General features: G+C 39.7%; 1 protein-coding gene across 20 annotated transcripts in view; it reads left to right on the top strand.

The window, feature by feature from the left end:
- The window catches only part of LOC108108708 (poly(rC)-binding protein 3), a 95,710-nt gene that overhangs the window by 16,064 nt on the left and 51,664 nt on the right, over positions 1-27,982 (top strand). For 19 of the 20 annotated variants that reach the window (XM_017216837.2, XM_017216836.2, XM_017216835.2 and 16 more), the window contains exon 1: positions 24,257-24,586. The exons of the other annotated variant lie outside the window; for it this stretch is intronic. The gene's annotated coding sequence lies outside the window, so the exon portion shown is untranslated. Of the gene's footprint in view, positions 1-24,256; positions 24,587-27,982 lie in introns of those variants that run through there. 20 annotated transcript variants of the gene reach the window in all.

The following is a 27,982-nucleotide window of genomic DNA, read 5'->3' as shown; positions in this document are numbered from 1 at the left end:
ATTCAGTTAGTCAGTCAGTCAATCAAACTGCGACAAATCAGAAATCGGAAAGCCAGGAATCGCAGGTCGCCATCGACCCAGTCCTTAAATGCCCCAAAAGCGTTAACTGTCCTGTTGTTTATCCTTATTTGGGAACGACAACGGCAACATCAAAGTGTCGGTTCCATCGAAAATTCAATTTCAATTCCGCTTTCTGCGCTCAAGGACATGCAAACTAAAACTGATTTCGAATGCAGCTTCTCAAACGGTAATCAAAACTCACCTGGAGCAGAGGGAGGCTATAAAATTTGAAAGGACCTGATGGCATGTAAACGGAGAAGTTAGCCAGGACCAGGACCAGGACCCTTCAACTTGAGTGGTTGGTGACCAACTTTAAGAAAGAATTTTAGGATTTCTGGGGGTCAGAAGTAGGAAAATGGATACCTTAGGAATTTTTGTGATGCGTCGAGATTAAAAGGAACTCAAGCTCAGCAGCTACAATCGACTCGGACTCTAACTATCAATTTAAAAAAATAGTAAACAAATAATTTAAGTTAAATGCTGGAATAGATGAAACAAATCCTTTCCATCTTAAAAATGTATTATAATTTTTAAGTATAATTACGGTCAGTAGTGTAATCAAGCATTTTGTTTGTTATAAGACTCTTTGATTTCATTCACTGACAACGTTTTCATATTATATTTAGTTAAAAAAAACTAAATTCTGTTTTCCCCACAGTACACAGAGAAATTTCATGAACATATCTCAAGGTGACTATTCCTGGAAAATGTTTATAAAGCTCACCCCAAATGTCCTTCGTTCTTTTTTTATGAATTTTAATTGACCACTTTTAGAAGGATGAATTGCGACCACATCCTGCACCATTTTCATCCCCAAAATATGACAAACTATATAGAATGCTGGTTACCAAAAGTGTCACAACAAATCCCGGTCAGACACGCCCACAAGCCACCGCCCACCGCCCAGTGCCCGGGCAACATAAAAAACCAACGGAATTTTCACATCATCATTATAAAAACACAACCGTGAAAATTATCTGCTCAAGCGGAGCGGCCTGCGGGGAAGGAGCAGCCGCAGGAGCAGCAGGACCTGTCCAAGTCCCAACAATGCCTCGACCAAGTCCCCACCCTCCCCAGCTCCTCAACTAAAGTGCTGGCCCAAAAGCATTTAGAGGCAAACTCTGCGACGCGTCAAATGCCTCACGGCAACTTTGTTGTATCTCCCCGTCCCCCCCTTCCCTTGCTCCCTTAGCCGTCCTCCGACCTCCTTCCACTCTCCATTCTCCACTCTCCGTTCTCCATTCTCCGTGTTGGTTGTAACACGGCAAATAAAAATTGAAAGCAAATGAGACAGGAGAGACAGACATGGGCTGTCCGCTCCATCCAGGAAGCCAGCCTGTGCGAAGCCAGCCTCTTTGCTTACACAGAGAAAAAACCACAGTTGATTTTTTTAATATAAATGCTTAGAAAAGTTTATTGGTTGAAATCTTGCTATATGAAGATAAAACACTTACCTTTATTATTATTTATCTAAATTAAATGTTAAGCCATAACTAAAGAGTCAAGCTCCATATTTACCGTAACTTTCTGTTATTACCGTAGGCGTCGCAGTGCAACGTGCTGTTCTCTTCTGTTCTCTTCTTATTCCATCTTAGCCTAATTTGTACACGTATTGGTAAAATTTGCTGATCGTGCGAACAGGACACACATAGTGTTCGTTAGCACGATCTACATGAAAAAGGAAAAGAGAGGAATACATTGTTTGCTTACTAATAAGTGTGTATACATAAATTAGTGTGACCGCCTGCTACATTACTTATGAGCAAGTAAATCAAGTAAAAAAATAATATTAATTTAAAATTTTTAAGTTTTTATATTATCCTTTCAAATTAAGATACAAAGTTAAAACTAAGTTTTTAAATAGTTTTATTCAGGTGGAAGTTATTTTCTTATTTACGTAAATTATTAAACATAATTTATTATTTATTAAATTAAATGTTGGTTTCATACAAAAAGATATTCCCAGTGCATTGCAGCCATCGTGTCTCTCTTCTTCTCCTGTGTCCTGTGCCTTGACAGCTTGTGCTAAAAACGTTGAGAGTCTTGTGGGCGGGGGGTTGCCTGCCCCAGCTCCTAGTTAATGCGTGACAGAAACACCCCTGTAGCCGCCCCTTCCCCTTCACCATGATTCCCATTTTGTGAATTCAAATTTGATGGCGGCTGTGGCTTCCTCCTATGCCTCCCCACTTCCTCCACGCCATCCCCCTGGCCGGATGTGAGGCAACAGCAGTGGAGCTTGTCTATGTCGTCCTTTATGCCTCCGCCCCTGCCCCGCGCCGACACTACCTGACGCTATCCTGATCCTGACTCAGCCTGAAAGTTTAAGCGAATTAAATTATTTGCTTTTTAGATTTCAATATTTCCGCAGCTGAGATTTCAGTCAATATCCATGGAAGGAGAGAAGGAGAGGGAGGCGGGCCGTAGAAATGTTTGCCAGCAGGGGACGTGGAGGCGTGACTGGTATAAATTGGGTTTTTATGATGTGTCTGTAATCATAAAATGCTTTGGGGCAAGTACTAAGCATTTGTTGAATCTTCATTGAGGCCCATTGTAAGGAGTATTTCTGTCGGCAGGAATATCCTTCACAGGATATGGAAACCACGACCATTTCGACCGTTCAATATATATATTGAACTAGTACTAGAAAGAAGTTTATCAAGTAAATTCTAAGTTTAATCGTAGTTATAACAAATTTAAATTAGGTCCAGTCTGCAGCAAAAGTTTTCAGTTTAAATTTCAAGATTTGGACTCTATAATTATCTGTCCGAGCACATGTTACTCTTGCATATTGCCTGCCCCAATATAATTTAGTTATTCGAATCATATCCATTACTCTCCACCCTTCTCCACAAGCTGGTTGGGTCTTTGTTGGCTAAGAAATTGCATACCAATCTCCGTCGGCTACCCCTTCGTCTGGGGCTTTCGTGACAAATTACCCCTTAATATTTCACATGGTTTCGCATTCAACCATCAAAGTTTAAGTTGGCATGCCCAACTGAAAGCCGAACTCCGACCTCCGGCCCTTTTCCACCTAGCGAGGCAATTCTCAAATGATTTCCTAGCACGCTTTTGGGCTGAGCTTTCCGGGCAAACAAAAAAAAATGAAAAGCGAAAAAGAGAAAATGAGAAAACTGGGTTTCGCCCAGTTGAGTTTCGGTTGTGGGCTCCTTTTCGGGTAATCACAATCATTAAAATAAATAATATACAAACAAGGACGGCCAGCCAAACAGCTACGTGCCTCCTCCTTTTATTCCCCCATTTTTTGTCGTTGGATTTGCCGTTTTCCACTGACTTGCCTTTTGCCATTTAAATTTCTACTCTAATTCAATTTGGTCGGGAGCTGAGTTGGCCTTTTTTCCAATTTTCCCATCTAGGCTGGTCGGCAAAAATATCAAAATAAAGGAAAATTATTTCGAGTTGAAGGAAACCTTAAGCTTGATTATTATGAAGCCACTGAAAGTTAATTTTTTCCTGCTGCGCAAAGTGATTGCAGCAAAGTAAAGGAGTTGGCCCAAAGTTTCCAGGGAGGAGTAGCTGAACTATTCAAGCGCGCATTCATCCACCCACCTACCCATCCACCCACATACACACCCCCGTTTCCTTTGGCCTTCCTCCCGGTTCTGGTTCTGCTGTTTGCCGGAGTGAGCTAGTCCGTTGCATGCCTCAATGGTCGCGCAAAACATGCCATCATCATCATCAAAGGGAAATAAACCTAAACGGCCACGAAGCCGCCTGTTCAGCTTGTTCTAGCCATGCCCACTCTTTCTGGCCTGGTCCGAGTCCGCTTCCGATTTTGATGCTGATTCCGATTCTGGCTTTGAATTCGTCTCTGAATCTGACTCTGCAGAGGCTTTTCACGTCCGGCGACCGCAAAGTGAGCTACCACTGCAACGCCCGCATTCTTTTCCGGAAATCCACCTGAAATATTATTGTTTATTGTTAAATTTAAAATTTTATAAGAAAATTTGAAGGTCCTTTAAGATTTGTAAATATAAATCCATCTTTTATAAACATAAGTCATTCCCGTTCAGGACTGATTATCGGCCTATTAGCTTATAAATTTGAGAAAGTACAGAGTGCATGTATTTCTAGATATTCAAAATGCTTACAAAACCTGTTTTTATAGATAAAATTCCCCCAATGTTTAGCGAATTTCGGTCAAGTGTACAAATGCATTGAAAACTCGACTCCCTTCCTTTTTGGCCTGGCTAATGCTTGTCCAACTGCAGGATGGTCTTGGCAGTGGTGTTAGCCAAGTCATGGATCGCTGTTGATTCGGTGCTAATTGTGGGGCTGATTCTGTTTGGTTTGGCAGCGTTAATTGAACTCCACCTCTATGGCTTCTTACTGCCCCGTTGAAGGTGTCCATTGGGGCAATGTTTCTGACGGGGATTGCCGCAGGGGTTCCTGCTTGAAACGGATGACTGATTGATTGCGCTTTTGCAACGATTTATTTCGCAATTGCCTCGTTTTTAGTTATTTTATTGATATAAAAGGGTTGTATTTAATGAAATAAATTAATTTACATATACATTTTTAAGCTTGTTGAGTTATTTGCTTTTCTGTGGTAACTCGAGATAAATTGCTACACAACTGTGAGGATGAAAACAACTGGAATTATTAGTTCTCAATAACTTTTAATAGTTATTTGCATGATCTTAGTGTTTAGGAAGGATGGATTCTAGTATGTTTCTGTGCTAAATAAATGAAAACATATTTTACAGTTGTTGGGGACTATAAATCATTCATACAGAACAATGTCTAAGTGTATATGTTGAAGAATAGATTGATAGATATTTTTTTGTAGATACCTTCTTGTATTCCCAAGCAAGATACGATAAAGTTGAAACTAAGTACTTTCACTAAATGAATCACAATTCTCACAGTTCGATTTCGATTTATATAATCTAAGTATTTTCCTTCGACCATTCCTGCATTATCATTTCCTGTTAAGTGTTCTAACTATAACACCTATATCATCTTATTTGTATTTCAACCTCCCTGTCCTCAAATGCGGAACTCTATCGTGGTAGTTAAACAATCTTCTCCCTTTTATTAACGATAGCTTTCTGTATGTTTTATATATTAGGTATTTCCCCGCGAACACTCATTTAACCCAAGTGGTGTAAGAGCCTCCGCGTAACAAGCATGTGCTCGCTGTCTTTGGGACACCTGTTCGTACTGCTTATAGTGCACCAACGACTTAGACTTAGATGTCCGCTCATTGTACGAAATAAGCTACGAAAACTTTACTAACTTTTGAACTGCGAATGACCCATTCCAATATCCTGTATCATATACCTAGTATATTTTGGACTGTCCCTCTACCTACCTACATACGAGTATATTCGTCTCTAACCAGAAAACAGCATTACTCTTCTTTGAACTATCAAAGCGTCTGCGTGTTTTAAATTAATTTATAATAATAAATAATATATAAAAATGATATTAAATTATAGGATTAATTATAGGAATAATGTTTTTGGTTAGATTATAAAATGACATGCAAAATGTTGATGCTGTAAGTATCTTAACAATGATTCATACACTATTTAATTATAATGAAAACAAAATCTTCCCCGTCCCCAAAGAGGTAAAACACGTATTAAAGGTGTTAATTTTTTATGAGTAATATTCTAAAATGTCCCCTCCATTCCCTGAAATCGACACACGTATCCGCCGCAGAACAGTTTTGTCTGTGGATACACTTCCGACGCCCAAATTTTACCCCGCTAATTACCCGCGGGACTGGGAAGCCCTTAACCCTCACCCTCAGTCCTCCGTTCTGCGCCCCCAACCGTGTGAGTGTCCAAAAATGTGCGGCTGGGTTGGACGCAAAAACGGGACTTTGGTTTGGCTTCGCGGTTGACACTGTTTAGTGAGCGGATGCGGGAGAGCTGGTTAAATGAAGCAAGTGCACACAAACAGGATGTGGAAGTGGAAGGGGGGGATGGAGAGTGGGGAGTGGGGCAGATCTGGGTGGCACGGGTTGAGCCTTATTAAAGGATTTCGTACTTAACGCTGGGCTGAGCACTCGCAAGGTGAGCGCGCGCATATTGATAAAAATAGTCATTAAAAGGGTTGTTCCTGCTCGCTGGCCCGCTCCCTTTGTGGCCGCCCGCCTTTGTGCTTTATAAATACATTTTAATTTAGCTTTGTGCATTGAAACATATTTAAATTAAGAAGCAACGGCTTGTAAAATGCACTCCCCGCCACGGACACCCGGCTCACATGTGAGAGCCGTTTCCTTTCTGCTGGGTTTCCCACAGTTTCCAATACGGTTTTGTCATCGGCCAATGGGCAACGCCTCCTCCTGAGACCGGACTGGACTTATTTGCGCCGCCAAGCGTGCTCGATTGTGAGGCCCGAGTTGGTCCTAGCCTGTCCGGGCGCTGTCCGTGTCCTGCGATGTCCAGCAATGTCCTGCAATGTCCTGCGATGTCCAGCAGCCTGTCATCCGTTCGATAAAATTAAAACGTCTGCTCATGTGCACAGGACCTCGCCCAGGCCCGAAGTTTGCCTCTTTGTTTATCGACTTGGCAATGTCCTGCTGCCATATCCTTCGCTCCACTTCCTGTTAACTCATTTGACTCATCCTGGGCAAGAAACTGTTTATGGGTGACCTCATCTCCATATGCTCCTGGCGCCTCTGCACATGATGTGTAGCAGCAGTTTAATATTCCTCTGCCGTTTCACATTAATATCGATAAAGTTAAAAGGGAAAGGTGGGGTTTGATTAAGGGTAAAGGTATTCGCAGGTTAAAATATATAATGTTGGTTTTTATTTGTGTTTTGGTTTACTTGTGTACTTTCTTCGAAAAAGGGTTAACTAATAATCCTTTTCAATATAATGTATTCATGATAAATGCAAAACTATAAACTAGAAGTTCAGTCTATCTGCAGATAGTTACCTACGACAGTTACAGTTCAAGTATTTGAAAGTTTGAGGGACAACACTGCAGTAGATAGAAAAACGATTTATTTTCCTCGTGTAAACCAAGTGTATTTTCCAAATCGACTTTATGTCTTTATGATTACCACTTTTCATCTTCCTCGTCGTCTTCCCTTTTTGTAATTTGCCTGACCAGCGTCGTCGTCCTCGTCACCGTTCGATGCACAGCTGCTGAACTTACAAGCTATTTTTTATGACAATAATTTTGTCAACTCTTCACTTCAGTTATTTATCGATAATTGGAAATTGCTGCCACACACTCGCCCACGTCCAGCAGCCACAATGATGGCAAAAGGGCAGAGCTTTGACCATTTGCATATGGCATTCATTGGTCATATTATCGGATGGCCTCTGGTTCTGGTTATGCTGCTGGCCGTGATCCATGACTCCGGGTGTGTGTAATAGTGGGTGTGGCACTCCTGCACATGCAGAAATTCCAGAAACTTTAAGTTGAGATGGTACAATAACCTCTCATAGCTAATAGATTTGCTGTTTAGATTTCTGAGATCATAATTTTCCCATTAAGAAAGTATCCTTAGAATCACAGAACTTAATTGTTCTAAGATCAATTTGCTGTAATTAGAATTGATTCTCCACACACCTTATAGTTGGTTTCCATATTTTTTATCAGTGTGATTCTGGTACACTGATTCATTGGCAACAACAATGCTCGACTGAAAATGTCATTATGGCCGAAGAAAGGTCGGTGGCAGCAATTCCTCACTGGTGGACTTTATTTCACCCGCCTGAAACAATAAACTCCAGCTACCCAGTGTTGGCCACCGCTCCCCAGGGTTTTTTTCCTGCGGTGGCTGCACTTTTCCGATAAGCATTGATTCCACGTGCCCACCTCCACCCCCTCACTCCAGATGGGAACAGCTATTCGCCGGCTGAATGGGAGATGGGGCGACATTGTGTTGCATCGACGGGCTGGCTAATGAGTTGCTAATTAGACATGTGTGTGCTTAAATCTGGCTTTAAATGACAATGTGTCGCCGGATGGCCGTTTTAAGTTGCAATTAGATGACGGCTATTCTTTCGCTGCGGATGTGTCATGAATGCCTTGGGAAAGCTGTGAACCTACACTTGGAGAAAATGGGAGCATAGTTACTACTAACTTTTTACTTTGAAAACTCATTTGAGTTAATGAGGTACTAGTTTATACTTCTTTGCACATGTTAAATCAAAATCAGTTGAACATTTACGGACTTCCTTAATCATAAACTTCCCGTGACTACTGCTCATCATGAAGCATTCGATATTCTATCCTTTCTAAAAATTCACTAAAAGCCTCAAGTAGGGAGAAGACAAGATGATGATTTAAAATATTTAAAATTCGAATTTTCTTCGGAAATGGTATTCTGATAATTTCGCATTTCCGTTTATATAAAAGTAACATATCTATCTTTGTAAGCAATATAAGTTAAAATGCAGAAATTGATTTGTTAGTATTATTTAGGAAGTATCCCACAATTGTTGTTATACTAACTTCTCACACACATTTTTAAGCATATTCGCTTTGATGAAGAATAATTATAAAAGAAAGCGTTGGGTATACATGTGAATCGTTGATTTTAAAGTCTTAAAGTATTCGGTTCTCCTAATATCTGTATCTGAAAGCAGAAGTACATGAAGGTATTAAGTATTTACATCCTTTGCGCTTCCATTTACCATTGCACTAATTACTAACTACTTAGTACTGCTTACTTACTTCAAAGCTTCTGATAACAGAGAAAACAGATTTTTTTTTAAAAAAGTCATACATGAAACTAAGACAGGGACTTTAAGGTGTGCTTGAAAGGGGAACCTGTGAGAGTATCATCAGCACAGCCAATGGCATTGACTGCGTTCATAATGACCACTCAATGCAGGCACTTGATTATCGGGCCAAGCCTGATTTCCCTTGAAGAGCGCACTAGCGCTCTGGCGGGCTTAAACCGCTTCAAGGCAACTTTCACTCAACCTAGTGAAGGCCCAGAGCAGCAGCAGCAGCGATGGCATTTAAAGCTTTTCGCTGCGGTGAATTTCCCAGGAGATTTTTATGTGCATAATCGTAATCGCAATCATAATCCTTTCAAATCGTGTAATTAAAATGTGTGCATATAATGCTTTCAATTATAAATGAGAGTGGAAAGCGTGGAAAGAATGGAGGAGAGAATCGGAATTTGCATGCCCACATGTTCTGTCCCTCTCTCTCTTTTGCATAGATGGAGATAAATTGAAATTTCATTAAGAAAGTTGTGTTAGAGCGAGATGACTGCTCGCCCCTCTCCCTCTCGCTCTTTAGTCACTTCAAAATTGAAATGTGTAATGGCTGACTTGTGTCTGTGTGTGTGTTTGTGTGCCTATACATGTCCATGTGTGTGTGTGTGTGTGGGCGCACTTCAGCGACTTAATTGTGTCGCGTTAACGTCAAACACATGCAACAAACATGAGCAAACAAATGCTTCCTGTGTGTGTCGATGTGTGAGAGTGCGGGTGTGGGGGTGTGGGGTGTATGTGTCAGCCCCGTGTTGACAGATTCAACCACCCAAAACAAAAAACCGACCCACCGCCCGCTCATAACATACAAAGCCACTCTTTTATTTTATAGAAGAAGCTCTCGGAAAAAAGCTCTCGCACATACACACACTCACTCGAGCGGCAAAACATATCCGCACACATCCGATGTACAGCCACGCCCCACCCGCCCACTACGCCTTTGTTTCCAGCGAACACGGCCCAGCAGCCAGCAGCCCATTGCCACCTGTCATAAATTTGCATGCTCGCAAAGGTTGAGTTCCATAAAACCCACGTTTTTCCTTTTGCAGGCGTTGCCGGAATACCCTTTAACTGTTTCGTCGTTAAAGCTACATTTTAATAATGAAAAACTGAGCTAAGCGGAAAGGAAATTTCATATAAAAATGTTTTCTTAGAAACTAAACGCAACAACTTTGATCCTAAAGTTCTAATGGATTTACAAAACCGTTTTCTTAATTTAATTAAAATTTGCAAAATCTCTTTAACTCATTATGTTTTAAATCCACAATCAATGCATTTTGAAGATATCACCTGAAGGTTAAAAACAGATCTAGAAAAATAAATTAAAAACATACAATAAGAATACAGCAGAAACTTAAACAACGACCTCTTTACTAAATTCTGCAGAAACCTCCGTTTGGGCACAGCTTACAACCGCAAAAAGTTGATAATTTCAAATGTTTTTCACCAAACAACTTTTTTGTTTGCATTTACCCTGTAAAGGTTAAATAATAGATTATGTATAGCTTGCTCTTATATCTAATATGACTTTGTGTCAGCACAACTTTTTCACACATAAAGTATTTTTTGATAAGCTGCCATTGTAAGCAACTAACTTTCGCAGTTGAGATTTTGTAAATAATAACCACAGATATACTCGCAATAAAAGTTATTATAATATCGTTTAAACAAGCTTCATGCTGTTTGGCATATCCTTTTTGGGATTGCCTAAAGAAATTGTTTTGAAATTTAGAATATTATTATACATATTTTTGTACAAACAAGCCTTGAAGATTATTTCTGGGAAATAGTTCTTAAAACATTAAAAAATAAATTCTTAAATAATCATTTGTTTATCCCATTTTATTGCCATATATATTATAATTCAAATTATTCTCGGGGCATGGAGTTATCCCAACCAAAACATACCCAGCTTCATCGCCTGCCAAAATTGAAATAACCACTTTTGGCGAGGCAATGACTGGAGTATTTTCGATAGGCACTACATATCATCTAAAAGCAGCTGTTTCGACCCACTCACACACCCCCAACTAACCACCCACCGAGGAAAAGGCAGACGAAGGCCTTTGCATAATAGACATATGTGTGTGAATGGCTGGAAAATCCATTTTCATAACCGACTCAGTCTCGGGCTCAGTCCCATCCTGCTCAGTTCCCAGTGCCAGTGCCAGTGCGGGACTTGAGCGGCGATTATGACCAGGCTAAAAATATCGCGAGCACATGGAAATTTTCAATCATCCACTAGGCAAGCATTGTCCGGGCCAAATTGGATTTTCGAATTGGAAAGGAGCAGCTCTTATGCCTTGGCCATATGTACGTGGATGGGCGTTGATAAGTTTTAAGCCTTCGAGTGCTAATCAAACGCTGACTGGGCAATCAATTTGGCGGCGAGCTCTTTTAATGAAGCTTCGCCGCTCCGGCGGATCAGCCTGTTGCTTTTCAGTGGCTTGCTAGGCTGGTTAGATGGATGGGTGGCTTTGCTATAAGGACGAGTGAAAAAGTAAAAGGCAGCAGGATAAAGCGGTCAGTTCTCAACTCAATTCACCTTCTCCTACCCTTTCCTTTTCCCTTTCCCTTTCCCTTTCCCTCCCTTCGATTCCTTTCCGTTCCCCTGACTGTTGTGGCCAGTTGACAGTTTCATTAGTTGGTTTACATGGCCAAAAGGGAGAGGGACAGGACTGTTTGCACTGTATCGCCATGTTGTGCAGGATATTGGCTGGCATTCTCTGTGGATGTGCATGGGTATGTGAATGTGGATGTGGATGTGCATGTGGGTGGGTTGTTGTCACTGTTGTTGGTTGCCGGCTTGCTGGTTTCTGGTTGCTGGTTTGTTGTCTTGCCTTGTTGTGGCACACACACCGGATGTCGACTGATAAGTTTAGGTGGCACGTCCCCTTGTCGTTGCCCCAACTCAAGATTAACCGGCTGAAAGCTTTCATAAGTTGATTTAAATCTTGACTTCTTCAAAAGGCTGTCACCGATCATCGTCCCCTTTTGTTGGTTAAATAATAAGGTTAAATCGGTTATCGGGAAAGTTTTCAGCAGCTCAAATAAGCTCAAAATTAAGCATAAATTTCGCTAAAGTGCATTGTTTGGAGTTCGCCCTTTGTATCCAAATTTGTTTATTGAACCAAATTTAATTATTAACTATGTGTCTATTCATTGAATTGGCAACTAAATTCCAATAACAAAAGGATTTACTGCAGCTTGTTGTATATTATTAGGTTATGTTTTGAAATAAAAAAACATGGAATGGTTGTTGATCCCATTAAAAACTAACAACTAACTATAGACTTGATAGAGATGAATGTGTCATAATGGAAACCCTTCTGGGCAAACACCTGCCAACGGCCTACTCCTCTGCCAAGACGGCTCCTAACCCTTTCTCGTATTCAAAATCCGCATCATTCCAAATCGCCCAATCCGATTCTTACACAATCGAAAATGTCCAACGCACAACAGGCAAATATTTTCATTTCGCTTTGTCCGTGAGCATTCGCTCTGGTGACCCATAAAAAACGGACGGTCATCCGAGGACAGGGAATCAGGACCAGGGAAAGAGGACCAAGCAAAAACAAAGTGCAAGCCAGCCCGGACTGCACGGGCAGGTCGCCGTCCATGTGTTGACCAAGAAGGTAGCCATGCAAAATTGAACAGACTCCTGGCTGTCAGCGTCAGGCAACAACCTTAGATACACTGACAGAAATGTATTGGTCGTTTGGTCGTTTTTATGTTAGGATAAGGTTTTCATTAATTTAAAACTGATTTGAAACCAGAGTTGATAGTAAGTTCAAGCTGCTTTAAGAATGCAGTAAAGAGAACACTTCATTGTACAGATGTGTGAACTTTTCAAATGGTTTTAGGGGTAATTTTGATCGATCCTGTAGAAAGTTTAAGGTATGAGGATAAAATAACACCTTTATTGGCAGAACTCTATTACACATTTTTATTCTTTTAATTATAAACGAACTCCTAAAAAGGCAACACAGAAGTCAATAAGTTTCTTTCGCAGTGAACAAATAAAAAACGACATATACTGTCGGTCGTTATACAACTCACCGGTACTCTGGGCAACACAAAATACCAACACCACTTGCCACCCATCGCCAGCATCCAATTGTTCGTATTTCCCCGCGCCCCTCCATATGTACATACATATGAGCTAGGACAAACACGCGATGTAGTCCTGTCCTGCTTGGCTCTCCGGTCTCCCAGGGCCGGAACTCTTCCCCTGTACGTCCGGGAGGCGGTGCCCATACGCGTCCTTCGGTCATCATCGAGTTGAGTTTGGCATATGTGTGCCGCAATGTGTCCTGTTGGGAGTGTAGGTGTGTTTGCCTGTGCCTATAAAAGTGAACGGAAGTTAATACGTTTACCGTTTGATGCCCTACATCGAAACCTATCGGGCATTTCGCTTTGGTAATCTATGAACAATAGGGAGTCAAACTATTGAACGAAATACTAACAATTATTTTTCATATATTGTTATGTAATTAAATTATATTATTATATTTTATATAATTCTACAATTGATTTCCATACCGTGTTGAGTGTGTTTATGTGATTTTATTTTTTATTTTAATGTTTTGTTTAAATAAACGTTAACGTTTAAACTCGAATCTTTCTATAAATTAAATTCCCAAACTTCGAGTTCCTGAAGGAGATTTAAAATTCGTTTTAATCCTCCAGTTCGGCGCAGGTGGCGCTATCTACATTGTTTTGGCCAGCTCTTATTGCTGTAGTTATTCCTATTGTTGCTGTTGTTGCTTTTTGTCCTTTGGAGGGAGGCGAAATGGCCAGAAATTGAATTGCGTTAATACGCTTATGGCATATACGATTATAGTAGGAGACCAGGGGATATATCCACTGTTTTTGTGGGGGCTCCGTAATAAATTGCCAAAATAAAAATGCATATGAAAAGCCATGATAAAACACCACCAAGAGGGGTGAAACATGAATTTGTCGAATAAGAGCTACCTTGTAATGGAATCCCTACTTTATCTTGGGTTAATTATCTTTGTGAAGTAATAGTATAAATGATTGTTTTAGAATATCATTGCATACCGCATTCAGGTATATAAATAAATTCCTCCTAAACACATACAAGATTCTTTGGCGTTGCAGAGGCACTTTCTACATCCTCCAAATGAAAATTCCATGTAGTCAGGTGAAATATGAAGCAGTTCCGATAAAAGCATTTATGGTTATGCTTCCTTTTAAGCACACTCCTTACCCGCCTACAGGGTATACCCGTATGTAGGCATCAAATTGAGATTAAGTGCAGGGCAGGACACTTGGGACTGCCAGTGGTTATACATAGGTGGCAGAATTATGTGTATATGTAGAAGCAGGTGGATGCTGGGATGGGGATCCCTGGGATTCGGGCCCTATATAACATTTATGCGTTCCAACATGGCTGTAATTGTTATGTTGGGCTTATGAAATATGTACATATATTCTGTTTTGTTTATTCTGCTTATTGAGTGCCGCTGATGCTGCATACATTTTTGTTTCGTCGGGAGAATTCGTGGGATGATTGCAGAAAATTATAATCCTGTAAGCAGCGCATTTTCCTCTCATTTCAACTTTTCCTTTTTTCAATTATTTTTCTCTCTTTTTTCTATCATTTTTGAGATTTTAAATTCTGCCTGGCATTTGGCCTAAGCCAAATGAATCCGCCTTCCTCATTGCCGTTGTCCTTGGCGAAATTGCATTATTATGTATTAGTTCCCCGGCCCTCGTACTGCTGCCGCTCCCCTCCGAATTCGCAGTCGGGCACCTGGTACAGCATCGCATCGACTGGATCTTGAGCTGGCAGCTCCTTTGACATTTTCTTAATACACTAAAAGCCAACGTCATAGTTCAAAGTCGGAGCGGCACTTAGGCAACGGCAAATTCAACTGCAGTATCTGCCACTCCTTCTCAGCCGATTGCTTCCTCCCGTTTCTCATCCTTCTACTCTGTTGTTACACAGAGAGAAAATGTTATGTTTAATCAATCATTAGATATATGAAATAAAGCCATTCAAGCTTCAAGTCAGTGCCTTAACTCGAACCATTTCCTTGTAATAACTTTTCCTTTTTCATGACCCTTTAAAAAGATTTTGTTCTTAGTGTACGTACTTCCCGCTTTCTCTCTGGCGTAGAAGTACGTATTTTTTCTTATAATATTTCCACTTTGATTCAATTTCTTAATACCTTTAAGTTAACATCCGCTTTGGCAGGCTCTTCCTTGGCGGGCGAGGAATGAGAGCGCTCTAGAGACTTCCTGCCAGAGCGGAGAGTACTTTGGCATTATCCTTGCAATCAGCGCAACTGTAAATCACACACACACATTCACACACCCATAACCCATCACCCATCACCCTTCGCCCCACTCAAGCGGGAACTATTAGAATAGTTGACACACACAGTTGGAGACCGAGAGACAGAACTAAAAATGGCACCGGGAAATGATGCTCGCTCGGTTTGGCCGGAGCATCCTTTTGTATTATGGATGTGGCCGTAACACGCTAGCAAACACTGCACGCGCAGGACACACACTTCCAACGCCCTCCTCCGGCCTCATCATCGCCATCCTGTCGTTTTCCTGGCACTCCCTTCACCCTGCTCCCCTGGCCTCCTTCTGGCCGCAGGACGCAGTGTCGTCCGCTTCGTCGCCACACTGACGGATATTCCGGTGCTTGTGTCAAACGCTTGTCATTTTATACAGCAACCACTACCCCCTGATGACCCACTAGCCTTCCAGCCATCCCTCACCATCACCGCCCACACAAGAATACACACACATCCCACTGTCCCGCTTTTATCGGCTTAAAATGCGAAAATTGCAAATAAATACGCTAAAGTTTTTCTACGTCTTCGCATCGAGCACTTCGCTGTGCTGCCTTGGCTGCTAAATTATTTACTCGGTTTTTATTTGACGTTAAACGCTCGGGACTTCAGATTCGATTGTAGAAGTGTGCACTAGTGCACTGGAAAGAAAAAGGTGGCACTTGCTTGGATTTCAAAGACACTTTAGACTTTTTGATGTGAAAATGTAACATCCACATTCGGATTTAAAGCTGGGATGCTTCATTCTTGGGGAATAGATTTTATAAAACATTCTTAGAATCTTTTTCACCATCTCAGGACTTCTGTAACTTCTTATAACCTACAGATTGATTCTATATTTTCATCAGAACAATTTCTTTCCGTGCCGCTCTTAGAGTTGCAGATACAAAACATGCGTGCGAGATACAATTTCGATCGTTAGCTCAATGGCTCGTGCCATTTGCCAACGTGGAAATCCTCCTAAATCAGACCCGCGCCCCCCGAGATGTAGTTGGCCATGTTCATTTCGTGTACGCGCTACGAGTGCTGTCCAAATAATAGCTGGCATCCATCCATCCATCCATCTATCCAGCCAGCTAGCCGGGTTCGAGATTGCAGATGAAAGTCTGGCCAGTGTTTGGGCTTCCTGGCAGGAGGATGCGGAACCAGTAGAAGGCTTTACCCCAACACCAATGCACGCTTCACCCGATTTCGCCTGTTTGACGTTGTGTTGAGTGGAAAAGTGGAAATGGAATTGATGTTCGGCTGCTTGACTGCTTGGGGGTCGGGGTTAGATGTTCTCAGTTTGTTATCGATAAATATTCATTCAGCCGGTGATTGCTGTGAGGAGTCCCGCCTCCCCGAACAAGATCCCAATTCTAGGCGGGAACTCCCTCTGACACCTCCAACCCTTTGATTCCCTTTTTTACCTAACCCAAAGAGTTCCAGTTCCAGGCGCGGCATGTGTCAGCGTTTGACACATTTCATTTAGATTTTCTTTTTTTATTTTTCCCCTTTCCCAGGCTTACTGCCCATTGTCCATTCAAATGTGAAAAACATATCGGGTTTGCATTCAATTTTCCCGGGCTTTCTTTTTTACATTTTGGGTCGATTTCCCAGCCACGTGCGATGAAGCTGCAGGAGAACTTTAGAAGGGCTGGTGGCCAGAGGGGCGGAGTGCTAAGTAAACACAGCAGGAAGCTGCTGGGAAGGGGTTAAGGCGAGATAATTAGTTACTTTGTGTCCTTGCGGTTGGTGCTGGTCAGCCTCCCCTCAGCCTGTTCCCTTTTGGGCGCCACTGCCTGGGCCGAGGATTTGTAGTAGTTGGCGCGTGCCTTAGTCCAGCAGAGGCTCAGGACGGAGTTCCCAAGGGCAGGGAGCAGGACAGGAGAGGAGATCGGGAAGTGGGAAGTTTGGTCTGTCTGTCTCGGACGTTGTATTTGTATTGGTTGAGTGTATTTGCTTATGCTCTCTACGGTCTGTAGGGTTAATTGAATTTGCTTTCGAGGTTCCTTTTTATCTGGGGGGGGGGGTGGCTGTGGGGCAAGGTGGGCCGGTCGATTTGAGGCGCATTTGCCACATATTCGTCTATTGGTATCTCCGTAGAAAGCCGATTCATAAATATTCATGAACTGACTTCACAATTCATTGTGCACAAGTGAAGTCAAATTTGGAAACTAAATGTTTCTGCACAGAAATTCGAACTCTGCATTTGGATTCAATGGGTCACCGGTGAAGTTATCTATAGCTCTCCCACGTTGCACTCTCCGGTCCTCTTGAAAGGAAAGCATTGGCCAATATTTGTAAAGGCAGAGAAATCTCTTAAAATATTTGACATGATGAAGGCAAGTTATGCGAAGAAGTTTGACAATTATGACATATATTTGAAAATGCGCAAAATGACTGCTCCTGATCTGATTGCAATTTTCCGGAAAAGTTTACCCTAAGAGGGTAAGTGTCAGATTTGACTGAAAATGCTTGATAATATAAAAAAATGCATAATGCAAGGGAACCAACTCAGTGGACAAAAATTTTAAATTTCCTTGATATTTTTTCCGCACTAGACATTTTGTAAAAATACATTTTTAATTAAAAAAGAAAAAAATTTACATTACAAATGTTAAAGTTTCGAACATTTTTTGAATTTTTGACCATTTTGCCATATTCCATTTCTTTTTTATATTTTTGCTTTCTATTTATCGAGGACATTGTCTTACTGTGCCTTCCACTGTCCTCAGGGTAAGTGAATTGGACTCATCCGGTAGGATTTCCTCCCAAGCACCTCGCTTTTCCGACTCGGATTCCATGCAAATCACTTGACCGCAAGTGGTAATGACTCTGAAACTGCATCGATGCATCTCCGTTTTCCTTGATAGTGTCATTCAAGATCATTTCATGCAAGTTTCCTATCAATCCCATCCAACTGCTCCAAAAGTTTCTAGTAGGGTTCGAATCTCTCAGTCGGTCATTCTAGCTTTAGCAGGTAGAATCATATTATTGACAAATTACCCACTAAGGAGTCTATAATAATATGTATTTCCACATATATTTAATGATGTTTGCATGGTGCATTACCCTCACTGTGCTGCCCCAGCCAAAAGTGAACGTGTTGTCGAGCAGACTGCCGCCTCCAGCAGCGGCGACTTTGACTTATGACATCATAGCCATCTTCGTAGCAGCTCATCGCATCGGGTTCTGAAAGAGGGCTTTTCGCCGATCCATCTGAGGAAATCACTCATGTTATCGTGGTCATAAAAGTCCGGGAGGATTACCCGCTGCTGTATGGGCTGCATCATATGGCAGCTGTGCATGCAGTTCGATTCGTCAATTCTTTTGGGAGACTTAGTGACTTATTGGCATTGGCGTTGGATTCGTCATTTAGCTGGTTTGCCCCGTCCGTTTGAGTTTGAAAACGCTACTGAGAAGATCTTCTGGAAGGGCTAGATAGTTGTGTGAAATCCATAAAAGGATTCAACTGAGATTTTACGTATTCTAAAAGAAACAAAAGGATGAATGTTTTGAATGCTTTCTATAAATATAAAGTTATCAATAATTAGAAATACCAATTTATTGAGACAGGTAGATATTTCAGAAACCCTAAAGGTGAGGCAAACTTGTTAGTTATTAAACCGAATTTTATTACTGGAAGGATAACAGCTGAAACTGTCTAGTTTAGATATTTAAATACAAATATGAATGAAAAACAAAGAATTATTTTAATTTTATTCAATATCTGTGCTAGATTTGTTTCATATATTCGCTGACGGAAATGTTTTGAATATTTACTTAAATTTTTCACTGGCAAATCAGTTTTCATTCCAAGCGTTCGAACCAATAAATAAATTCCCATTTGAATTCATTCTAGCCTAATCTGTTGAGTCCACTGAGCCGTTGTGTCAAGTCGACCAATTTCCATTAACCGGCAGCACAAAATAAACATCCTAAATGCAGCAAAGCAACAGTCGCCACAACAAAACTACAACTGATATTATTCCACTTTTGGTTTTGACTTTGCTCGGTTCCGGGCTAAAAAGTTTTTAATTTGCTTTTATAGCCTTTTCAACTTTTTGGCTTCGTTTTTTTGTTTTTTGGCTATGTGTATACAGTTTTGTGGCAAATTAAATAAGCAAGCGAACCGTGTATATATATATATTTACCCTGAAAGCCAAAACAACCATTCATATCCACATATGTTTGAAAACGCCTCTTTGAGAGAGAGCCTGGGCGCAGCAAAGTATGCAACGAACATTTCGGGGTCGCGCTTTCCGGTCTACATTTAAGCCTTAATATGCGTTCCCAGCTGCTCAGCTTTAATGTGGCGTGCATGTGTGAGTTAAGCCCTTTTTCGAGGGCAGGGCACCGGAAGTGGGTTTGGCAGTCTGCGAGCCACGATGTGGAAACATTTGCGACTGGATTAGCGGGTTACTGTCTTAGCAGTCAATCAAGAAAATGATGAGATAAGTTCTGCAAGCTCTTCGTTTTAAAATATAATTCGAAAAAGGTATTGGGGGAAAAGGGATGATGATGATAAATAGATGTGGCTTAAAACCCTAACCATGCATTTTTTTTATGGTTTCAAATTATCATACTCTTAGTAGCACAGCACTGTTGTCTAATTTTAAACTCCGAGAGAATGAGATTATTAAACTGCTAAAGGATAACTAACATTAATACTCGTACACATTAATTTAATCTGCTGGAGGATATCAAGTTGATCCTGTATAAACTAAATACAAGAAGAACAAGGTATAAAGATGAAAACTATCTTTCAAATAAAACATCGTAGAATACAGGACCACTAACAACCACAAGACAGTTGGTGGTTTCTCAACAATCATAAGGTAGAAACTACAAGTTAACTAAGTTAATAAGTACTTCTAGTTTAGAGAACTGACAAATGCTTAGAAAAAGCTAATTTAAAAGATAATTATAAATATGTAATTCTTATATTTTAACTAATTTACATAAAACAGGTAAGATGTTTATGACATAAAATGCAAAATACCTTCTAAAAGTTTGAGAATATTTCAGCTTAAGTTATTGCTGTTGCCTATTAGGGTATACACATTGCTCCATAGTCTTTCTGATCCCGCAGTTTCCTCCTTTGCCTTTTGAGTCGCAGAGAGACAAAAGTTTTTCCTTCAATTTAGTTAATTAGCAGGCTCACATGTAGTCTCCGGTCCCCGGCTCCGTTTTCCCCATTTCCCATCACGAACTGCTTATCACATTATCATCGTGCTGCCGTCTTCGGGGGCTATTTAAGTTATCTCTGGGAAACTTTTCTTCACGCACTGCATAACACTTTTCTTTCAATTTTGCCCGGCGCTCTCTTTTTCATTTTGGTTGTCAGGACGGGCAGTTTAAGCCCATGCCCTATCAATGGAGGAAGTAAGTTCCACGACACACACACACACACTCTCATATAAAGCATAAGGAAGCTGTCGAATCCTGCAGGACCTGCTGGACAGTGCTGGTCATATTTTAGGAGATAGAGATAGGCAAAACATTAAGCGGATTAGTTTCCTGGCCAGGACCAGGAATCGAGGGACGGGACTCGGGTTCAGGTGGGCAAAGGCCATTAGTTGTATGTCGTCGCAAGCTTTTTGCTGCAGCAGGAAAGGGAAAGGGGGCTCGACTGGAGCTAGTTATAAATTGTTGGCTATTAGTTAAATGAACTTGCAGCACGGCTTTGGCCATTTCAGTCAGCAACCACTAAGCCACTGAAAGAGGCCAACTCAAATAGATTTACATTTAAATGTTTCCTAAGAACTTAAAGCTTATGAAAGCCGAATGATTCTCGGGCAGTTGGGGAAAGGAAGGGATACATCTTAGTGGCCTGCTCAACAAGTGTAATTAAATGGAAAATGGTTAGAGTGGAAATTCTAAGGAGTTTGCAATAACCAGTTGGGATTTTCTCAATAGATTAGAGCTTTATGTTACTTACACTGATAAAGAAGTGATACCAGTTTTGATATAAAATAACTATTTTTTAATTTAAAAATCAATTAACTTTCTACTATACTATATACTATACGTCTCCTGCTAGAATTTTTTGAAGAGAAATCGGTTTTTTAATTAACAATTACCTGTTATTGTCCAACTGATCATGACATTTGTTTTTCTGTGTAAGGAGTATTATTGTGTGAGCTATAAATATCAAATTATAGTTCTGAAAGCAGCAACAAATAAGGTGTTACTAAGTTCTCAGTGAGTCACTTTGAAGCTTGCAATCGGTAGGATTTCCGATTAAGATGCAGCAAATCGATAAATTTTAAGAATGCAAGCCTACATTAAGAAGGGAAACTAATGCCAGAGATTTGTTTAATTTTATTGCAAATTTTCCGTTTAAAAATATTTCCATTAGTGAACTTTCCCAAGTCCAAATATTTTATTCAACGAGATGGAAATCGTCCTTTTTTGATACACCTGGAAAAAGCTTTCCGCGAGCTGCAATAAGTTATCAACCGAAAAATATGGCCAATGTAGAGGGCAAACTGATTATGGACTGGACCAGCGACGATTTGCATAATCCGAATCAATAATGAGTGGATTGTGCCGTCGATAGAGGGGCGGAGTGGAGTGGGCGGGCGGGCTGTGAATCGGTGGCAATTGGTTATATTGACAATTTTAGCCGCATTTCATGACAATTAGAGTTCATTCAAAATTCAGACGACCTAATTTTGTATGTCAAGTTGTTCGGAAGCTTTTACCACCACCCAGGCTAACCTCCGCCCAGTGCAACCGCCACCCACTCTAACCACCAACCACAGGCAGTTAACTTTTTGGCACAGATAGGAATATTTTGTGGGACATGTCAAAGTTTTTCCCCTTGATTTTTCCTTTAATTCGGTTTGTTTATTTATGAAATTCAATTTGTCGTTTCACTTTTTTTTTCCAGCAGGTAAAGTCAGCTGGGGCGGACTTAACCCACACATGCACGCAGTCAAATGAGATTAATAATAATTTAATTAAAACTCGTGGGCTTAATGCATTTCGCTTGTAACGGACTTCAATGCCGACTCTTCTGGTCTTCTGCTCTTCGGCCCTCTTCTCTAGGGCTTTTTTGCTCCTGAACTGAAATTTAATTAAATTTTGCACTTATCGTTTTTACACAACCCACACGGACAAAGGCTTCAAACAAAACGAAAGTTGCCCTGCCATTCGAATGCACTGCCACGCCCACCACTGACCAATGCCCAATTTTTTTTTACCAACAGCAGGGCCCACTTTTTCTACCACCTTTTTTCTAAATGTTTTCCTTTCAGTTTCCTCTTGTTTCGAATCAATTAATTGACTTTGCCGCCGTGTTTGTTGTCCAAGCTGGCCATGGTGTTGCATCCAACACATACCAATTAAGAATGCCTGTAGTCATTTGCAGAATAAAAGTCACTCTCCATTCGAATAAACAGTTATGAAATTAAAACGAACAACAAAATTCGTTGAATATCAGAATGGGTCCTCCTTTTTATCATGATATGGCCATGCAGCAAGCAGATATTTTCGATCATATAAACTGTATAGACTAAGCTTTCTTCATTTCTGTTCATATCATAACCGAGGTAAATGTATAAACATCTACTACTCCCTTTGTACTGATATATACTTATATATATAAATATAAAACAAATGTATTTTCTTCGCTTTTTTGTATTTATAAAACTTGTTTTTCCCTAAAATATCAGAATTTATATCAGAAAAATCATTAAATAGTCGATATAAGAAAAATTAAATTAAGAAAAAAGGATTTTCAATTAAATAATACAATTAAAGTGGTCGAGTGGAATGTCCGTTTTAAAAGAAATATGAAATTTAAAAAACTCCCGCCCTCCTCCTTTTCAAGATGCTTAATACAAAACTAGATCGATTAAATTAAAACTGGCAAATATTCTACATTTTGGTGGTAACTAATCGTACAATTTCTCATGGTTTTATTTATAGGAAAAACATTTTTCAGCCATAAAAATATAATTTTCCCGCAATTGCTTTTTAATTATTTAGGAGAAAAGACTATGCAGAAAGAGATATTATATAAAAAGGTAGTAAACCTTATAGATATTGCATAGTATTTTTAAGAAATAGTCTTGAGAATATAGTTAGGTTGCATAAAGAGTTGCATAAGACCATAACACTGTTTCTGGTTCCCTTAGACTTATGTTTTTGGAAACCTATATTTGTATTTAAACATTGGCTAAATTCGAAACCAACCAAATTTCTTGTAACAAAAATATTTGGTCAAATAAATGGTAATTTAAAGAAACACAGCAAATAAAATAGTTAAAGTTGACCTAAGGAAAAATACTATAATAATAATAATTACAATATTTTATGTGACTTTCAACGGAATCTTTCAATAAACTAAAGAACGAATAAAATTTTAACCGTTCCAAGAAAAGGCTTTGCTGTAGTTTTTAAAAGTTTGCATTTTTAGCACCTCTGAAGGTCATTTGGGACATTGAAACGAAAATGGGAAACTCCAATCAGAACCCACAAAATCCCATCGCACTCGGGTCTAATTGGAATTGGGTTGTTGTTATTGTGGCTCGCTCATTTATAATGAACTGAAAATATTTATGTAATCCTTTGTTGTTTTTGTCGCTGTTTTGGCATAAAATTAATTGCATAATTTAATTTAAAAGCAATTCATTACACGGGCATGTTTGTTGTTGCTGGCCTCAAATTTAATCCCTTTCATTAATTACAAGCAGAATGCGAAGGTGAAAAAGGGCTTTTTGATGTAACCCACATTTCACTCACTCTTTCTGGTCGGAACTATCGAATGGGAAACTGCAGTGATCGGGAAATCAAGTCAGAAGTTCTGTTAGCTGTAACAGCAGAGTGAGTGAAATAGTCTCTCGAGTGAGTCTAACAAAATCTACTCAAATTGCGCTCTCTGCGTTTTTGCCTTGCTTGTGTTCGACTCATACAGCTGCGAGTGGGAGCGGGACGACCATAGTCGCTGAGTTGAGTGGCACCCACGCTCCGGTGTGACCGCGCATGCGCAGATCGAAAATACCGCGAAATGCAAAAGTACCAGAATTTCCCTGGTATATCTCGCTCTCTCGCACTCGCCTCGCTCGCGCGCTCTCGCCGAGCGCAAAGCACCCACCCCCGTCGCCTGTTCCGTTGTTCATCGGTGTATCTGCCTTACCTCCGCTTTGGCCACTCATTCGGCGAAAATTAATGGTGGTGTTCGGTTCTACGTCGCGCAAAGCAAGTCTCTAAAGTCTCGCAGAGCCAAGAATATATCTCAGAAAATCTTAAATCTAAAAAATCGGAAGCGAGGATTTACCAAGTTAGCGGTGTGTAGGAGAGCCACTGAAAAAATTAACGACCGAAAAACGGCAATTGTTCGCATTGCAAATGCAAATTTAAAGTGTGCGCAAGTCGAAAGGAGTGAGAGGGGAACAAAGAAACACAATTAATGAACGTGAAATAACAATCCGGCAAATAAACCCGATACCAATACTTATACCGATCTGCAGCAGCGAAAAAAAAGAAAAACGTGAGCTCCTTTTCCACTGAAAATTTAATGACTTAAGCTTTACGGTCTCTTATTTGCTTAACGGTGATTTGTGTTTGATTAACAACAAATTAAGCATAATTAAAGCGTTCTCTCGCCGTATTTTCTCAGTAGTTTACATTATTCCAACCGGCAAAAAAAGCCGTCGCGTGTTGCTGTCTGTGTGCCGCCTGTGCCTGTGTGTGTGTGTTTGTGTGTATTGCATACAGCTTTTTAAACTTTGTGCAAAAAAAAAGAAGAAATAAGGAAGAAGAGGAACGAACAAAATAAGTCCAGCATCCACTCAAATTGATTTTTGTTCTCCGTCGTTATTTTTCCTATTTGCCTTGCGTTCTCCGCTCTTTGTTGTCATTGGCATTTCCCTTTGTGCCTGCATTCGCCGTGCTACCCTGTAAGTCCATATAACGGACGGGGAATGTGATGAGCAGCTTTGTTTTGGTTCTGAACCACCCTTATTTTAATCGACTTGCGGAGGGTAAGAACATTCTGCTCCCATTTCCCTAACGGGTTTGGCGCTTTTGCTAGCCAAAATATCAAAAATCCACAAACCAGTCCCGAAATGCTCTCTATACCCTGGCAAAAAAAAGATTAAAAACGCGCGTCTTTCTCTCCTTTTTTTGTTTCTCTCTGGCTCTCAGCGCAAGTCGCTCTTTTCGCTCAATTGTTCAATTGCCAGACAAACTGGCTCTGGATGCACTAGTATGCGTAAGTGTGTGTGTGCGTATTTTTGTTGGTGTACGTGTGGCGTCGGGCAGTGTTGCAAAGCGCCGCCCAGTTGGACTTCAAAATTCTAATTGGCGTGGGCAGCAACTCGAGTAAAGCGCGCGTTTTCCTTTGCCTCGTTTCTTTGTTGTTTCCCGTGGCTGGCTAACCCTACAAGGAGCCATCATTTTTGTTATGTTTTGGAATTAGTTCTTCTAACTTAAGCTAGGTATCCCAGTTCATATATTTCATATTTCATATTTTCTAACCCTGCAAAGGGTATTTAAGTATAGTTTAAATTCAAAAAGGAGAATAAGACATTTCCGGAGCTCTAAATTAAATATATGCATAAATGTATTTTTGATCAGCATCATTCACCGAATGTATATGTGTAGACATGAGCTCAGTTTTAAAGCTATCGATATGAAACTTTTCCATTCAACTTCTGATAAGTAAAGGCAGATCACGTTTATAACTTGTTGTTTTGCTCAATCAGATATTTTTATACCGTTTCGTTATCATTCTTTGAATTTTACTTTATGCAAGTTCTAATTTTTATCATATGATCACAGAAATTTTGTGTGCAATTAATTTTCTTATTTATATTCTAAATTATTAGTTTTTTTTCGATGCGCACTATTCCTTTCATAACCTTTTTTGGTACATATTTTTCTGGTGGCTTCGTAAATTATCTTTTATCGAGCTAAACCCTTTTAAGCATTTTTAAAACCTAAATCTCCCATCAAAACTCTTCGAGCGCATTTATGCCAAATATTTAACTTTCCTAAGGAAAACTCAGATGGCGAATAGCCACACAATACAAATAAAAATCTGCGAACCTTTCGGCTGACTTATAGGAATCAATTTTGGCAGGCAGCCCTTTTGGCCTTATTTCCCAGTGTTTAATCACTTACGCGTCGTCAAACGCTTGACTTGCGAAAAAGGCGTTGCCAGGGCTCCTTTTTGTACATATATAGGAACGAAATATAAGTCTTATCAGACCCTGCCAAGGCAACAAATTCATCCCGAGGAAACTTTTCGCAGCTCTACTCTTTTTGTTGCTGCCTGCAGCTGGGGAAACTCAATTGTGATTAATTTTCGCCGTCGCCAACGCCAGCGCAGTCGTCGTCGTCGCTTCGCTGCACTTGAAAACGGATTTGAATCTCGCCTACACTGAGAACTTAGGAATTCGAAAAACATAAAATTCTAAATTAAATAAATAGATTTGCTAATATGACTATCTGGTTTTATTAAGCCTTAAGAGGTAGGATTTGCAGTTCTATCTGCTTTTGAAGATTTAAAATCGTTAAGATTAGATTTTAGATACCATCTCAACTTATAACTGGTTTATCTTCCATGTAGAATTTATATCGTAAAATAAAACTAGAAATATAAATATTCGAGAGTTTCAGATTATAATATACTCTATTATATTTTTAAAAAAATGATCTAAGATATTATTAAAATATTTTTTGAATTATAGAAACACGCTAAAAATAAGATTATTGTCACATTTAAAATTGAGAGACACAAATAATTTAAATAAATCTGTATTTATTTTTATTATTATTTAGAATGGAAAGTCTTATAGGATAAATATACTATGGATTGTTTTCGATTTATAAATCATATTAGTTACTTATATTTTATTTAATATATTAAATAAACAACTTTAAGTTTATAAAATAACTTATGGGCAAGCTTAACCTTTAACTTTTTAAAGATAATTTTGGCCAATTGATTTTATATTGTTCCACTAGATTAAATAAATAAATTAAGAGCAGGTTCTTTGGTCAGTCAAATAAGTTTTTATTTCTTTTAATCAATTTGAATTCGATCAAAGTGGATTGATTAGCCATTCATGTCCCCTATCTTAATTTAGTTAGTTTAAATGTGATCTGACTTTAGGTTTTCCCTCAGTGCAGCGGACTACGAAAACATTTCTCGCCCCCATTTTGACTTGTTATTGTTGGGGAATATCAGTTACTATATTTACAAATGCGAGGCAGAACCTTAGGGGGCACTGTAATTATTGCACGCCGTTATTCATAGCCACCAATTAGTGCTGAAATCACATTTCATGGCATTACTCGAAATCAGCAAAGCCATTACTTAACCGAAGTTCAACTTTGTCTTATATCAAAAATATTAACTAGCATTTCGCAAGAATTTCGTTTTTATTTAAGTAAATAAAGAACTTAAAAACTGGAAAGTAAAAGTTTCTATCATAAAATTTGATTAACAAACTGGTGATGAATGTTTAAATTAGCAAGTTTTAGACTAGTTCAGATTGGAGACTTTGGTTAGAGGTATCATGGTCAAGAACAGTGTTAGAAGTTCCGAAAGAAATTATTAAGAATTTTAGAGATAACCTTATGTATCCAACTGACTTTTATGTAAAGAAATATATTCCCATTTTTTTTTTAAATATGTTTGATATTTAATGGTTACCAATTCAAAGTTTTTGAATAAAATATGTTATTAAAGTTTTAGTTTAGTTATTTAGTTTTTAAAATGTTAATAAAACAATTTAGTATCCGTAAAAGAGAACAAAGTGTAGATAAAGTGATACTTACGAACAATCCTAGATACATATTGTAGATATTCCAACTTCTTATTTGGCTCAATCTCAGCAGCCAGTTTTCCCGTGTCGCAGCCCCTTTCTCGTCGCCTTTC

Source organism: Drosophila eugracilis, unplaced genomic scaffold (assembly GCF_018153835.1).
Source record: "Drosophila eugracilis isolate 14026-0451.02 unplaced genomic scaffold, ASM1815383v1 contig_2154, whole genome shotgun sequence".
Taxonomy (NCBI): Eukaryota; Metazoa; Arthropoda; class Insecta; order Diptera; family Drosophilidae; genus Drosophila; species Drosophila eugracilis.
Note: the sequence above shows the minus strand (reverse complement) of the source record. Positions and strands in the feature narration are given on the sequence as shown.